Genomic DNA, 17686 nt, shown 5'->3' on the forward strand with positions numbered 1-17686 from the left:
GTTTGCATCTCATTATATACATGAGTGGATATTATGTCAGTGGGGGGGCTTCTGTCCCACTTTTCCTGTGGGATTAACTATACTTATCTGGTGGACGTGCCCCTGCACTCCGGGGTTTCCCTTTGTTAGGGGGTCGTCTAAGATGGCCACTGTCACTGCTCTCCCCATGCGTTCGGGTCCCTGTGCTCCGGGGTTTCCCTTTGTCCAGGGGGGGTACTCAACATGGCCGCCTATAGTGCGTCCGCTACGTGGGTAGGCCCCTGCACTCCAGGGTCTCTCTTCGCTGAACTGAGGTGGTTACTTGCAGTGCTTCTTTGCTCCGGGCCCACGGTTGTAGCCCTTTTTCGCCTTATTTCTGCTCTCACTCTAATCCTATTTCCCCCCCCCCCTTATCTCCCCTTACCCGTGTTCCCCTCTTTTGTCCCCCTTCCCCCGGTTCAATCCCTTTTTGCTCCCCCGTCCTTATTGTGTGGTCCCCCTCACCCCCTCCCCCCCAGCCTGGCGCCGTTCCCCCCCCCAATCCTGTTGTGCGCCGCGGCCCTACTCTGCTGCATACCCCCGGCACTAGCTTTCCTGCTAGTGCGGTGTCCCAAAGTACATACCAAAGTGTACGCCATTCTTATACAGGGCTGCTTTTGCCCTATTGAACTCAGCCTGTTTCCTGGCAAGGTCTGCCCCAATGTCCTGGTATATCCTAATGAAAATGAAAATCGCTTATTGTCACGAGTAGGCTTCAAATGAAGTTACTGTGAAAAGCCCCTAGTCGCCACATTCCGGCACCTGTTCGGGGAGGCTGGTACGGGAATCGAACCGTGCTGCTGGCTTGTCTTGGTCTGCTTTCAAAGCCAGCGATTAGCCCTGTGAGCTAAACAGCCCCTTCTATAATAGTATGTACCTTCTCAGCAGCAGTGCTTGGCCGATCTGGCTCAGCGCAGGATTCTTTCACGTTCCTGGTACCGGTGCAGTTTGGCTATTACTGTCCTCGGTTGCTTCCCAGCTTAGGGTTTTGGGCGCAGCGACTGGTGTGCCCTGTCCATTTCTGGTAGGTTGGGGAAAGTTTCTCTCCCCACTAAGTTGCCCAGCATCTCGGCCACATATACCATGGGGTCCCTGTCTTCGATTCTCTCTGGTAGGCCCACATTCAGCAAGGTTTGCCTTCTCAAGCGATTCACTTGATCTTCAACTTTGCCCTTCAGACTGCCCTGCGTCGTAACCACCCGTTTCTCCAGTGCCATGAACCGATCGCTCTGGTCAGTTGCAGCCTTTTCCATGGTCGCCTCTTGGGCTTGCAGCCTCTTCTCCGCTCAGCTCAGGGTGAGCTGTATTTGGGCCAGGGTCTCGGTGACCGCTGCCTTCCCTGCGGCCTCAATGTCCGCTTGTACCTCCGCCTTTATCTCCTGCTGGTGCTCCCTCAGTGCCTCGGTGAAAGATGCCTTCCAGTTCCCCCTGATGCGGGAGGGATTTGCTCCTGTCTGTCCTGCTGTTTTTGCTTTGGCGAAACTTGCGCTCCGCCGCCTCGTGCACTGGTTGGATCGTCCGAGTCTGGTCGCCCTTGGCTCCTTCTCCTCCTTGTCTCTTTTCTGTCTCTAGTTTGGCTTCCTTCGGGCATTTGTGTTTATATTTCCCTCAATTTTCTTCCTTCCTCTGTGATGTACCATCAATGACCATGAGACGAAATGGTGAAACTATTGAGGCTTTATTGCACTAGATGTTGAACCTCCTGCAGCTGGAACCAGAATGGAAGCAGCACAGGAGAGTATACACTGGAGGAGCCAGCAGGCTGGGATTTACTGTGTTAACTGTCGTACAGTGGCAGTACTATCGTTGGAAAGTGGCTATTTTCCGGGTCCACGGTAGGAGAGCTACCTAATGTGCGACTGCTCAGCATATCATCGTCACCGGAAGTCCTCCCTTGCTTCTCTTAGCAGCCTGGCATATAATTGGGGCCGTCGTAATTTATCTACTTTCAAACATGCTATAACTTTCAACATTTCCACTGCCACTGTGTTTACCCTCTCCACTATTTAACCCTCACCCCTGCGATGACAATTTCTGCATCGTCCCTCTCTTTCGTGAAGGCATAGAAACCTGAATTTCCCAGCTGTTCATGCTGGCTGGAAACCCCATTGACAATCCCACCACTGGCCGATGGCAGGTACACCTCCTTTGCCGCAAAGCACATGGCGGGGCTGTGGAAAATCCCATTGAAACAAATGATTAATTCAGAATCATGCCAGTGCCTCTCTTGCTACTATTTTGGTTTCCTATTATTTCTTTTGTTCTCCTCTTGCTCTTTTCTTTTATGATTCTTTCATCAGAGGCAAGCATCATTGGCAAGGCCAACGGTTGTTGCGCATCCTTCAGAAGGAGATGGGCAAGCTGCCTTCTTGAACTGCTGCCATGTTTGTGGTATCAGCACAAACACAGCGCTGTAAGGAAGGGAGTTTCAGGAAGGGAGCAACAATGAAAGAGCAGTGATATAGGGCGCAATTCAGTGGTGTTTGGCAGGGTGATTCTTGGCAGCTGTGGCGCCAAGAATCATCCCTCTATTCAACGGCACTTTGCCAGCTTTTCTTGGCCTTGTGGAGTTTCTCTCCACTGAGGCCGCGCTCAGAGTAATTTCATGTTAACGAGCTGATAATGCCAGTAGGAACAGCTCTTCACAGACAGAAGCATCATTTTTATCAGCAGCCTCCATCTTTCCCCCTGCTGTTTCAGCCACCCCCACCCACTTTATCAAACATTGTCGAGGCTGCTGCGAACTCCCCTAATGCCCACCCCCTTCTAATTGGCAAGGCTGCCCCCCTCTCCCGTGCCGGACCTCTGACCGTGTCAACCTGGCACTGCTAGCCTGGCACCCTGGCAATGACCCTGGCACCCTGAGTGCCAAGGTGGCACTGCCAGGGTACAAGGATCACAGTGCCTGGGTGCCACCTTGCCCTGTTCCCGATCACCCGGGGTCTCCAATGGCCTGCGAGACCCCCCCTGAGGTGCCTTTACACCTGGTCAATGTCTGTGTGGACCAACTGTGCTAACTGGCGCTCTGGCGAGGTCTTCCAGACGCGGCCGTTGAGTCCTGGGTGCCGGGTATTTAAATGCGCCCAGTGAGGTCAAGATCCAGATCGCATCGGGCAGAGCGAGTAGGCTGAGTTGGCTGTCGCGCAATTCAACCGTTGCGCTGGCTCTACGCTGAGCACAATGCAGTCCTGAATTGCGCCCACAGTTTCAAGCCAGGATGGTGCGTTGCTATGGATTTAGGAAACCTCTTGGAATACGTGCCAATACATTTTCATGCTCTCTCTTTGCTTTCCTAATTTTCCTTCTAATTTAACCCTGCACTTTCTGTACTCCTCTCAGCTCCCTGTGGTATTGAGCTCTTTTAACATATTCTTTCCTTCTTTGGCATATCCTACTCTCTACGTTCTTTAATATCCTGTAGGACCTTCATTTAGGAACTTCACCCTTTTTATTACTGGGCCCTATATATTCCGAACCATCATTGTTTCCCCCTGGAAATAACATTTTCACCTCCCACCCCACTGCCCTCTTACTGATTTACTGGCAACTCGCTTGTTTCTACTGACTCTTGTCAAATTGCATCTCAGCTGAACAAAATTGTTCTTACAGAAATTTAAAACTTTCCCCCTTGGTTAAATTTATCCTTTCCCATAACAACTAGGAAATTAGCTGAATTATGGACCTGAATCTTCACTGGGCGCCCTTTTAAGAATGGCAGGCATGACCCAATTCCCAGAATTTGTGCCCCGATTCCTGTTTCCAGCAATTTTCACTGGCAATTTACACGCAGAATTCCTGCCCTGGACAACTCCATTGTGTGGCAAGGCTGTTTGAAACTACCCCCAAAGTTTTAGTGGAACTAGACCCCTTCAGTAAGTGGATGTAGTACGAGGACTCTCAGAGGAGCTATCAAATGTGGGAGAAATCATAGCCCCAATCACATGCCCCTCGAATTGTTTTGTTGATAGATTGATAGAATTTACAGTGCAGAAGGAGGCCATTCGGCCCATCGAGTCCACACCGGCTCTCGGATAGAGCACTCCATCTAAGGCCATACCTCCACCTTATCCCCACACCTCTACCCCATCCCTGTAGCCCCAACTAACCTTTTTTTGGGCACTGAGGGTAATTTGCACAGCCAATCCACCTAACCTGCACATCTTTGGGCTGTGGAAGAAAACGGAGCACCGGGAGGAAACCCACGCAAATACGGGAGAATGTGCAGACTCCGCACAGACAGTGACCCAAGCCGGGAATCGAACCTGGGACCCTGGAGCTGTGAAGTAATTGTGCTAACCACTGTGCTACCGTGCTAACGATGGGCTTTGAACCACAGCAAAAAAAAATTCTTTCACATTCAGTTAGTAATTAAATGTAAGTTCAATATATTTTTGCTTTGTTGATGAGCATCACTCATGTTATAATCTGAAGTGATTTAAACGAATAAAGTCCCTTTTAAATTATTTTTAAAAAGCTGTTAGAAAAAAAAAATTCCCACATGTTCCTGAACTGCTTCAATTGACAGGCCATCTGATATAGCTTAAACAATAGGCACCTGTTTCTGTAATTTCAATAGGCATCAGTTTCTATGAGCTGGAATGATATGTTGTGACAACTATGGGCAATATGAATGATTGGCTGAGTTTCAAAGGTCAAAACATGTATCTCAGCAGGAGTAACAGTTGTAATAGGTTAATAGAATCAACAGTTCAGAAAAAGGCCATTCGGCCTATCACATCTACACCAGTCCTTGTAAAGAGCTTCCCCCCTAAGCCCAGGCTTCTACCCTATCCGCGTAATCCCACCTAAACTTTTGGACACTAAGGGGCAATTTAGCATGCCAATCTAATCTAACCTGCACATCTTTGAACTGTGGCAGGAAACCAGAGCACCTGAAGAAAACCTATGCAGACACAGGGGGAAAGTGCAAACCCCACACAGTCACCCGAGGCCAAAATTGAACCTGAGACCTTGGAGCTGTGAGGCAGCAGTGCTCACCACTATGCCACCATGCATTAGATGTATTTCATGTGGCCAGTAAAATGTGGAGTTGGTCTCAGAACAGATTGACATTTGCGAGGATTGATTTGGAATGGCCTTTGTTGAAGCTAATTATGCTGTGTTTGGATGAAATTAGCTTGTGAGAAGATAATATGTTTTTAATGTCCATGTGGAAGACATCCTGAGACCTGCCCATTTTGGATAAAGGCTGAATCCCTATTAATGACACACAGGAGGGGGGGGGTGGGGCGGGTGGGGCGGGGGGGGGGGGGGGGGGGGGGGAGGGGGGAGGGGAGCGGTGCTGTGGCATGGAGAGCACATGAGGATAGGATAAGGTATACGGGAAGAAATAAAAGAAGGCCACGGCAATGGACATGGGTGAATTCGATCTAGTACATTGAGCAAATCTGTGGAACTTGAGTGGGCTTGAAAAAAGTTGAAAAACGATTCCTTGGATGCAGTTCCTGTTGCTGTCTTTTGATTGCTTCGACTCATGTGGTTTGGTTTTGTTCGAGTTTCTTGGACCGTAACCTTTTTGCCTTCCCTCCAGTTAATTGTGAAGCCTGTGGAGCCGATGATCTCCGGCTCATCAGCGACTCTGAGTCCACCTCATACATTTTCGTGATCACCTCATTCGTGAAATACTCATTAGGCCTGAATGCAAACTCGAGAGTGAAGCTCCCTGTCTGTTCATTATCTGTCCATTTAACACTCACATCAGGCAGGTGCTCTAATATGGGTTCATCATCTCCTTGTATCATGCCATTGAGTCGATGCACATTCACTAGAATTGTGGAATGCTCACTGACAGTTCCGTCCCTATGCCTGGTTTGTCACCTTCCACAAGGATTACTTCTAAACACTTCATACACCATGCATACTGTAATGTTTTGCAGTGATTCACTGTGTTCAGGTGACCAGCTATCTCCTAGGAGATTTAACCGCTCGATTAAATTCAGGGCTTCACACGATTTTATACCAATTACTGAGTCCACATCCAAATGGACAATATGAAAAAGTGTTGTGTGCCTTGTGGCTGCCACTGAGAGAACTGATTCGCAAACATCAAAAGTCTCTAGCGTTCTGTTGTCGAAGTCTATCATGATTCCTGACCTATTTGCAAAGTCTCGCTTCACATTTAGCTTCTGCAAAACATGCCGATTTACAAGGGTCGCTGATACTTTAGGGTCAAAATCACATTGAGCATGACCTTTGTTTTGAGTACAGTTTGTTTTGAGAAGTATTGCGCTGCTAGATACTGTCCGTATGCCCTTTCCCTCACTCTCAGCAGCCACCACGCCAGGTTCGCGATTGTTGAGAGCACACGTGAACCGCGCTGTCGGGAACTCGGCCCATCGTGGGCGGAGCATCGCGGGCGGGCCCACTAATGATAAGCGAATGGGGTTTCAACTACGGGCTGCGTGCGCCACAATGACACTGTTTTCAAGGATGCAGAGCATCGCGATTCGGCGTCAAACCAGCACGTGCCCGATTACGGCGCCGGGGGTTAGTCTCTGCCCGATCGCACGCCCCAATTTTGCCACCGGCAAATGGAGAATTCTGTCCCCAATTTTTCAGCATATAAGAGGTTCCCCTTTAACTGCAATTGTGGGACCGAGCAGAAGAAGCCCTGAATAAATTTGAATCCGAGCACAATGCAGCACAGAAGATCTTTTGGCCCAATGCCCACTTTACAAGTGCCATCCAATTAGTCCCATCCACCTGCAGCCCAAAACATTCCTCATTCTTGAGCATATAACCAACCTCACGTTGAAAGTGACTGTGAATCTGCTTCCTCAACCTTTTCAGGCTATGGTAGCCTGAAGAAAAAGTAATACTAATCTTCCCTCTTGTTTTCCTGCAAATTGATATCGTCCACGAACGCTCAAAACCCTGCCTGCAGATGAGGGACTGCAGGTGCAAGGTAACTGGTTTTACCAAAATTCAGAATCCCCGCATCAACGTCGGCCTACTTATTCCCAAGCAGCCCACAGGCACCTTTTCCTGATACTTTGAATCCAGATTGCATGGCAAGAAGTTACAGGCCTGTAATATTTAATTACCGAGATGAAACGGTACCTCACAGATTTATTCCTGTGACTCAGCGTGGGTTTCTGTTTCTTGTGGCAGGTGGCAGAAGTGTTGATGGAGCTGTTGATGGTTTATTTTTGTTTCAGATTCTGTGACCATGATACGAGACCCATTACAAAATCTCCAGGAATGAAGACAGCAACAATTCTGAAATCATATAAATCATTTGGATGACAAATTGCTGCATGCTTTAACATACACTTGGAACAGGGTGCAGGGAAATTATTCTTTCCATTCGCTTTTGCAAGTTTAAATTTAAAAACTTTTAGATTTGAAAAGAGATCAAGGGTGGTTATTTATCTGCCAACTGCAAAGAAAAATCAAACGATAGGTAGAGAGAGTAGTCTTATTTAGCAAGAATGAATGGCTCATGCAAACAGGTTGATATCAACCGTTAAATCTTTCTGATGTGCCATGAGTCATCTGAAGGAGGCAACGGCAATTCACTAGAGTACCTTGCCTGATACGTTCATGGATAAACATAGGGATCCATCGTTGCCTGTGCCCCTTTAGGGTACGGCACCTGAAGAACTGAAGGGGACCTCACGGTAGCATGGTGGTTAGCATCAATGCTTCACAGCTCCAGGGTCCCAGGTTCGATTCCCGGCTGGGTCACTGTCTGTGTGGAGTCTGCGTGGGTTTCCTCCGGGTGCTCCAGTTTCCTCCCACAGTCCAAAGATGTGCGGGTTAGGTGGATTGGCCATGCTAAATTGCCCGTAGTGTAAGGTTAATGGGGCTATTGTTGGGTTACGGGTATATGGGTTTAAGTAGGGTGATCTTTGCTCGGCACAACATCGAGGGCCGAAGGGCCTGTTCTGTGCTGTACTGTTCTATGTTCTAACTGAAGAGATAACACACCATAAACCTATTTTTCATGAAATCACTCCTGGAGCAAGTCCTACAGTCTTACATGGCCCTTGATCGCACTAGCACAATCAATAAGACTCAGCTCTCCACCCTCATGTAATGAATGTAGGAATTTCAGATACATTGCATTAAAGATATTTGGTGCAGTAAGGGTTAAATACCAGGGATAGTATGTGACTGCTGCAGTCATGTTTTTAAAAATCCTGGTTTGAAAGATTTTGGTAGCCAATAGTGCAATTAAGGCATCATAAAAAGCTTGGGCTGATGCAGTTTTGTTTGGATTAAGGGGACTCCCTGTGGAGTTAATTAGATTTCAGCTTGGTGAGATGATTTAATTACTGGGTGTAGCTAATATTACGATCCTGGGTCAGACCCGAACAGTGGCTAGGATACGAGACAGAAACCCCAATATTTTATTTTAATTTTGTAAGACTGAGGACACAGTACCTCACTCCAGAAGTAATTTCAAAAAGAAATGAGGATATGGTAGATTACTTTATTTATTTTTTAAAAAATAATTTTTATTGAAAAATGTTGTATTTATGTAACAACAACGAACCGCAATAAAATACCAACAATAACAATAATGATAACAGTCATAAACATTCGCCTATCATCAATAAACAACAAAACATATTAACAACAACTTAAATTAACACAATATTAAGTTAAATAACCATATAAAAAATAGAAACAATAATAAAGAACACCCTCCGCCTCCCTCCCCCCCCCCCCCTCCCCCCGGGTTGCCGCTGCTATTGACCAAGATACCTATCTTAGAGCCAGAAAGTCCAGAAAAGGCTGCCACCATTTATAGAACCCTTGTACTGATCCTCTCAGGGCAAATTTGACCCTCTCCAATATTATAAATCCTGCCATGTCACTGATCCAGGTCTCCACACTTGGGGGCCTCGCATCTTTCCACTGCATCAAGATCCTCCGCCGGGCTACTAGGGACGCAAAGGCCAAAACACCGGCCTCTTTCGCCTCCTGCACTCCCGGCTCCACCGCAACTCCAAAAAACCGCGAGTCCCCAACTTGGTTTGGCCCTGGATCCAACCACCCTCGACACCGTCCCTGCCACCCCCTTCCAGAATTCTTCCAGTGGCATGCCCAGAACATTTGGGCATGATTCGCTGGACTCCCCGAACACCTGGTGCACCTGTCCTCACCCCCAAAAAACCTACTCATCCGAGTGACAGACATATGCAGACGATGCAGCACCTTAAATTGGATGAGACTAAACCTCGCATATGAAGAGGAAGAGTTGACCCTCTCCAAGGCATCCGCCCAAGTCCCATCCTCTATCTGCTCCCCTAGTTCCCCCTCCCATTTAGCCTTCAGCTCCTCCACTGACGACTCCTCCACCTCCTGCATTACCTTCTAAATGTCAGACACCTTCCCCTCTCCGACGCACACCCCCGAAAGCACTCTGTCCATCGCCCTCCGCGAGGGCAGCAAAGGAAATTTTTCCACCTGCCGCCTAGCAAACGCCTTTACCTGCAAGTATCTGAACATGTTCCCTTGGGGGAGCCCAAATTTATCTTCCAGTTCCCCCAGGCCCGCAAACCTCCCGCCAATAAACAGGTCCCTCAATTTACTGATGCCCATCCTATCCCACCCCCTAAATCCCCCATCAGTGTTCCCCGGGATGAACCGATGATTTCCACCTAATGGGGCTTCCATCGAGCCCCCTGTTTCCCCCCATGCCGTCTCCACTGTCCCCAGATTCTTAGGGTCGCCGCCACCACCGGGCTCGTGGTATACCTCTTAGGAGAGAGTGGCAAAGGCGCCGTTACCAGGGCACCCAGGCTCGTACCTCTACAAGACGCCATCTCCATTCTTTTCCACGCTCCCCCCCCCCCCCCCCCATCACCCATTTACGCACCATTGACACATTGGCCGCCCAATAGTACCCCAAAAGGTTGGGCAGCGCCAGCCCGCCTCTATCCCTCCCTCGCTCCAGGAAAACCCTCTTCACTCTCGGAGTCCCATGCGCCCACACAAAGCTCAAAACACTGCTAGTCACCCTCCTAAAGAAGGCCCTGGGGATGAAGATGGGCAGGCACTGAAAGAGGAACAAGAACCTCGGCAGCACCGTCATTTTGACGGACTGCACCCTCCCCGCCAACGACAATGGCAGCATGTCCCACCTCTTGAACTCCTCCTCCATCTGATCCACAAGCCTGGTGAAATTACGCTTGCGAAGAGTCCCCAGTCCCTGGCCACCTGCACCCCCAGGTACCTAAAACTCTCCCCGATTACTTTATTTCTAACACAGTCATAACCTTCATTCCATCATAAGGTCAGAAGTGGTGATGTTTGCCAATGACTGCATCATGTTCAGCAGAAGTCGTGACTCCTCAGATACTGAAACAGCCCATATTCAAATGCAGCAAGGGCTGGGCAATATCCAGATGTGGGCTGGCAAGTGACAATAAACATTCATACCACACAAGTGCCATGCAATGGCCATCTCTAACAAGAAAACATCTAACCATCCCCACTTGTCATTCATTGACATTAACATTGCTGAATCTCCCATTGTCAAAATCCTGGGGTTTACCATTCACCAGAAACTGAACTGGACTAGCCATATAAATACGGTGGGCACAAGTCACCTTGACTTCCATCTTGACTTGGAAATATATCGTCATTCCTACACTGTCGCTGGGTCAAAATCCTGAAACTCCCTCCCTAACTGCACTGTGGGTTCATTATAGGAGAGGAGCACACAATTTCATGGAGAGCAGAGAATTGGGGCTGGGCCTGCCCTTGTATCCACATTGACCATATTGTATTCCATCTGCCACTTCTTTGCCCACTCTCCTAGCCTGCCCAAGTCCTTCTGCAGCCCCCTTTCTTCCTCAATACTACCTGTCCCTCTACATATCTTTGTATCATCTTAAAACTTAGCAACAGTGCATTCAGTTCCTTCTTCCAGATCATTAATGTATATTGTGAAAAGTTGTGGTCCCAGCACCGACTCCTGTGGCACACCACGAGTCAACGGCTGCCATCCTCACTCGAACTGAATTGCTGTCACTACCAACAGAAGTGACAGTATGTGCACAATGTAGAGTTTAGAGCTGTTTTCTCATGCTAGCAATATTTCACATTTTTTATCTCACACAGGTCCTTCAAGGGTGATACGGTCATCACCTGAGACATGGACAGCAGTAGAGAGTCGATGATTGGTGTTGCATGATAATTCAATGTTTTTAGGGCAGCACGGTGGCCTAGTGGTTAGCACAACCGCCTCACGGCGCTGAGGTCCCAGGTTCGATTCTGGGTCACTGTCCGTGTGGAGTTTGCACATTCTCCCCGTGTCTGCGTGGGTTTCGCCCCCACAACCCAAAAATGTGCAGAGTAGGTGGATTGGCCATGCTAAATTGCCCCTTAATTTGAAAAAATAATTGGCTAATCTAAATTTATAAAAAAAAATAAATTCAATGTTTGCTCAGGTAGATGTAGATTTTGACCCTCAGTGATCACCCTGAAAATAACACTTCTGAAGCAGCAATGGGAATTACATAGCTCAAAAATAGGAGCAGCAGTAGACCATTCGGCCTTTCACGCCTGCTTCGCCATTCATAGAATCCACAGAACACCCACAATGCAGAAGGAGGCCGATTGGCCCATCGAGTCTGCTCCGACCCTCCGAAAAAGCGCCCTAACTTGCCCCACTCCCCCGCCCTATCCTCGTAACCCCACCCAACCTGCACATCTTTGGGCACTATGGGGCAATTTAGCAAAGCCAAACCACCCAACCTGCACATCTTTGGGCACAATAGGGCGATTTAACAAGGCCAAACCACCCAACCTGCACTTCTTTGGACTGTGGGAGACAACAGGAGCACCCGGAGGAAACCCACGCAGACAGGGGGAGAACGTGAAAACAAACTCCACACAGTCACCCAAGGCTGGAATTTACATTTAAATTCATTATGATCATGGTTGATAATCCAACTCAGTAGCCTGTTCCCACTTTCCCCCCATATCCTTTGACCCCTTTAGCCCCAAGAACTATATCTAAACTCCTTTGTTTGCCTCAACTGCTTTTTGTGGGAGCGAATATGTGGGAGCGGGTTTAGCTCACAGGGCTAATCGCTGGCTTTGAAAGCAGACCAAGGCAAGCCAGCAGCACGGTTCGATTCCCGTAACAGCCTCCCCGAACAGGCGCCGGAATGTGGCGACTAGGGGCTTTTCACAGTAACTTCATTTGAAGCCTACTCGTGACAATAAGCGATTTTCATTTTCATATAGCTGGCACTTCTCTTCAACTTCAAGATCCAGCTGAGGGCAGTAGAGAGGAGCTACTGATTGGCTGTTCCGGGGAAATTTGCATACGTGCAGTGCGGCCAGCGTAATTTGAAGGTGTACCTGTGCAAGAGACCCTAGGTGTTCAAGTGAAGGCAAGCATCCAGCAGAGGGCAGTAGAGCGGAGCTACTGATTGGCTGTTCTGGGGAAATTTGCATACGAGCAGTGCGGTCAGCGTAATTTGAAGGTGGTTTGTGGAGAGGCTGTTGTCAAGTGACAGTCCAACAAACACGCATATTTCCTCTGCCATACATGATGCTTCTTCAGTGAAATCACTGCTGAATGATTCGACTGAAGAAGCATCATGTCTGGCAGAGGAAATATATGTGTTTGTGGAACCCATCTCTTTATTCACCTGAGGAAGGAGCTGTGCTCCGAAAGCTCGTGTTTGAAACAAACCTGTTGGACTTTAACCTGGTGTTGCAAGACTTCTTACTGTGCCCATCCCAGTCCAATGCCGGCATCTCCACATCATGACTGATAAATGGTCCAAGCTGATTTGGGGCACTTTGACTGCAGTCAATGTGGGAATTCAATCATCGAAGCAAAACTGAGTGAGACTGGCTTAATTAGTGTCAAAGTGGACGGAAGTGACAGCATTGGCAGACTTGGCATTGGTAATGTGGGAAATACTTGTGAGCAGCAGATTGACAAAGCTCGCAGTTGTCACCAGCAGATCCCTAGACTGGACCAGAGGCAAAGAAATCCAGCATTGTGGTGACTTTGGCCACTAATCAAGCGTGCCCACCTGGTCCTCTGTTCTTCAAGGAGGCTATGGAGGTCAGCAGCGATCGACTATGAAAAGCTGAACCACCTAAGACACTGTTGCCGAGAGGGCGGCATGCGGTGCAGTGGTTAGCACTGGGACTGCGCTGCTGAGGACCTGGGTTCGAATGTCAACCCTGGGTCACTGTCCATGTGGAGTTTGCACATTCTCCCAATGTCTGTGTGGGTTTCACCCGCACAACCCAAAGGTGTGCAGGCGAGGTGGATTGGCCACACGAAATTGCCCTTAATTGGAGAAAAAAAATAATTGGGTACGCTAAGTTTCTAAAAAAAAGACATTGTTGCTGGGATCCTCCAGGGCTGCCCGTCAGCGGGAATCCCGATGGCCCTGTGAATCGAACGTTGGGCCAAAAACAAAGTTGCACGCCACTCATGAAACACATTGAAAGTTTCCCCTTTTAAATTTATCTTCTTACAAAATCGCTAAGAACCCGATATTGGCTGTGATGAGAAGGATTTTCATGTGATTGTGTGCTAATGCTAACCTCATTTACTTGCTTCGCTTTGTCGATGGTTAATTGAATCAATGGGACCCAGACGGCCTTAACATGTTCTAATTTCAAAGTATTGATCAATGCATTTCCTGATAATCTTCCCCTCAGCTATTTAATCTATGGAAAATTGCTTTCGAAAACCTTCCCTTCAGGAGACCTTTGCTCAGTTGTGTATGGTAGTTATCTGTTAATAACCCCTCTGGACTCCTGCAATTAAAGAAGACCTTCTGCCTTTTAATCTGGCGGGCGGGGTAGGGTTCTGGCCTGCCACTTGACAAATACCACAGCTCAAAGTGCAGTATTGTCTCTTACTGTCCTTGTCTGTGAGCTTAATAAACTTGTTTCATGATTTGTAACCTAAAATATGGTGTAAAAGAGTGATGATTCATTGACTCGTCAAGGTCTTGATCACAAAAGGGTTCACATCACAGGCAGTACACGTACGATTTTTTTTTATTGTAACAGCCATGGTGTGTGTAGGTTATATTTCAGTTTGCAGGAAGTGAGAGCTCATCAGCAAAAGGCGTCCATGATGTTAAAGATGAAACATTTCTGATGAAAAGCCAAAAATGAAACGATAGTGCAGGTCATACTTTAAAGCCTTTAGCTGGACAAGAGTTCAAAAATGCCTGTTATAATCCAGGCCATACAAAAAGAAGGATGGCAGTGTGCAAAATTAAGACTCTTTGCAAGATCTCGAGGTGAATATTTGACAGTGAGGTGTTTACACATCACCAAATTGAGCATTAACCACAGAACTTAAGAGATCCAATAGTTTTACCTCTGTATAATAATCTCTCTGATCGGATTGAGGCCCTTGCTACAGAATAGAAGCAATCCCCAGCAAAGTTACGTGACATTGTCTCGGACCGCGGTGCACCCCTTCTCAGTCTCTCTGCAACATTTTAAAGCAGTTACCCACACCACTTTCCCCTAATGCCACCTCTGTGTTCTTCAATTCAGCAGCAGATCACACTCTTATCATCCAGTTGGGATTTTCTGGCCAGTCCAGCTGATGGCAAGCCCCTGCCGCGGGTTCCACGGCGACCGAGGGCGCGAACAATGGGAAACCCCATTGACAGCGGTGGGACCAGAAGATCCAGACACTGACCAATGGTGGGCCACTGCCCATTAGCTAAACTGCCTATACTCAAGCAACTATTCACCTTGGAGGGGAATATACCCCGTCAGTTATGTTACAAAACTTACACCTGGCTTTATAAATAGTTTTCCAATTTGGTGGCATATCATGCACTGAGGAAAACCTTGCCATATTTCTTCATCCAATCAATCATTCATTGTCCAACTTTCATCCTCTCCGTCATGTTGCTCTGTACAGTTCACAATTTTGATTGGCGCTTAATTAATTTTCCTTTGCATCACCGCACATTGTTTCAGGTGAATCTCTCAATATATCTGTCTCCATTTTACACTCCGTTTATCTTTAGGACAGAAATGGGATTTCAAAAAGCAATTATCTGGACAAAAAAAGGATTAAAAGGAATGGCGATTGATTGATTACTACAACATGCTTATCACCGCCTTTGCCATATCCAAGAGGCTCATTATGATGTACGGACTGCAGATTTCCCTCCTTTAAGTTTGTGTGCTACAAAATAGGCAGCTAAGAAGGAAGGCGATTTTGGGTGCTTGATTTTTGAGGTTGTGACAATTTTTCTTTACTCCCTATATTTTTTCCTGAAGCAAATTATTTCAGTTTTTATTTTACTTGTTTATCAAGATGCACTGGAAAAATCCACCTATCTGAGTAAAATTGACGATTTAGTCTACTTCAATTTTACTTTACTCGGTGTGGTCTCCCTGTGCTTTACTCATGCATTTCCTTTGGCTTGCTTCCATCCTTTAACCGGTCATTATGTGGTGGTGCCATAACTGTAAGAACTGCAAGGGTTAATGAAATGTCTAGAGTAGCCACTAGAGGGAGCTACAGATACAAGTATCTGCTGAGCCTTCAGAAGTATTATTACTGTGAGTTAGAGCAGATCATAGTTTATACCAGTATGAAGATTACCTGTAGATGAACGTAGCTTATATGTTAACAATCAACTATGTATTATTTAGACGTACGTGTCAAATCCAAGTTAATAGAGGTAATAATCTTCTAGCTTTGTTTAAGTTCAAGCTATTTTGTGGTCTTTGTGAACATAACGCCAACCATCCTGAATTAAGCAACACAAAGAACATCACAATTTACCACATTCAATGTTTGTGGGACCTTGCTATGACAAAATTGTCCGACATTTTCTCCCACAAAACATCAGTTCACTGATTATGAATCACTTCGCAGCATCCTGAAGATATATAAACATGATTTATTTCAATAAGTATGGTTCAACTAGCCTCTGAAAGGATAAATGGCAGCTAGATAGCCCAGGAACTGGGTTGAGTTGCTAAGCTGCATAATTTAGTTAGATTTGCTGTCCTTGATCAGCTGCGGAGGCCCACAGAGTAGCAGCCTCAAGCTCCTTTGGTAACATTGCTACTTCCTCACAATTTTAATTCCACTTCCAAACTTACAGTTCCTGGGGCCAATTAAAGGCTGAACTTATCCACCTCCTGTTAGATCAATCACAGGAAACATTTCATACATTTTTCTCATTAAAAGCTCTTGTTGCCGCTTTTTCATGTGAAGAAAACAGTCAGAACTCTATCGTGCTACCTCCATTTTCAGAGTTAAAACAAATGTTAACATCCCATCGTGCTATTTGATGTTTCACTGAAGATTTTGCCTGTACTTTGGCCTCCTTTTGCTTACAGTTTTAGAAAATGCATTGTTTATTTCCTCGGCTTTTGATACATGAGGAGTAGTCCGATTTTCCGACTGCCAATGTTGAAAAAGAACCCTTTATGACAATAAATGCGGGCTTGTACCACAGAGACTTCACGCGCCGGGAAGTGTTCCCATGAAATGTCGGTCTGTGGGTTTAAGGTTACTGATTTCAGCTGGCCCACTTTTAGGATATACTCAGTCACCAGCAAGCCCAGTATTTATTGCTCGCCCTGGATTGCTCTTGAGAAAGAAAGGGTGGTGAGTGGGCTCCTTGAACCATGACAGTCGGTTTGATTCAGGTTAAACAATGACCTGGCGACAATGAAAGAAAGCCAGTAGATACCCAAGTCAGAATGATGTGTAACTTGAAAGTGGCAGGGTTCTCATCTGTCCATTTTCAGAGTTAAAACAAATGTTAACATCTGTCCATTCTCAGAGTTAAAACAAATGTTAACATCCCATCGTGCTATTTGATGTTTCATCGGTGAGAAAACTCACCATGTAATCAGCCCCTTTAAGGAAGAGCATTTTTTTCACGAGTTTCACGCATTGCCCATGGCCACTGATTCCGTCACCCTGCCACAATTTAATTGCTGCAATCAGTGGGGTGCACCATTTAAACACCCCACCGGCACTACCCAGCACTTGTTCCATGTCCAATTGGGGTGGGGGGGGGGTAGCACCACGAATTCCAGAGGGACCCCTCAGCGAACCTCTTGATGGGGTCGAGCAGAGGCGGAAAACCCTCTACCCACGATCAGGCAGCCATCCAGTCAGCATAGTGACCAATCCCAGCTGGGAGGCTGCAGTCACGATTGTCAGCGCCAACTCTCTCCGAAGGTGGACGGGTCTGCAGTGTCGTAAGAAGGTGAATGAACTTAGACTTAGACTTAGAACAGTACAGCACAGAACAGGCCCTTCGGCCCTCGATGTTGTGCCGAACAATGATCACCCGACTCAAGCCTAACATATCCACCCTATACCAGTAACCCCCCCCCCCAAAACCCCCCCAACCCCCCCCCCCACATTAACCTTACTTTGACACTAAGGGCAATTTAGCATGGCCAATCCACCTAACCCGCACATCTTTGGACTGTGGGAGGAAACCGGAGCACCCGGAGGAAACCCACGCACACACGGGGAGGACGTGCAGACTCCACACAGACAGTAACCCAGCCGGGAATTGAACCTGGGACCCTGGAGCTGTGAAGCATTTATGCTAACCACCATGCTACCGTGCTGCCTGCCTCCTCATGTCCCCCTCAGCACCCCTTAACAGCCCTCACACTTCCACGGTGATCTCACTCCCACCCACCG

This window comes from Scyliorhinus canicula, chromosome 10 (genome assembly GCF_902713615.1).
Source record: "Scyliorhinus canicula chromosome 10, sScyCan1.1, whole genome shotgun sequence".
NCBI classification, from domain to species: Eukaryota; Metazoa; Chordata; class Chondrichthyes; order Carcharhiniformes; family Scyliorhinidae; genus Scyliorhinus; species Scyliorhinus canicula.